Raw genomic sequence first — 224 nt, 5'->3', positions numbered from 1 at the left:
ACACACACACACACACACACACACACACACACACACAGGTGATTTCAGTTAGCCTGGCTGATTACTGCTCAGCTTGAAGGTGGGCCAGGTCTTTAATGAACACATTTTTCCTAATTAGATAATGTTATGCACACAAATCTGTGGCTCAGATATGTTTACCTAAGTATTAATTGATCAGGAAAGTGCAGGCAAGACACTATGAAGAGTTCTGCACAAGCTTGTTA

The sequence above is a fragment of the Etheostoma spectabile genome, chromosome 16, assembly GCF_008692095.1.
Source record: "Etheostoma spectabile isolate EspeVRDwgs_2016 chromosome 16, UIUC_Espe_1.0, whole genome shotgun sequence".
Taxonomy (NCBI): Eukaryota; Metazoa; Chordata; class Actinopteri; order Perciformes; family Percidae; genus Etheostoma; species Etheostoma spectabile.
The sequence above is the reverse complement of the archived record's forward strand: the minus strand, read 5'-3'. Positions refer to the sequence as shown.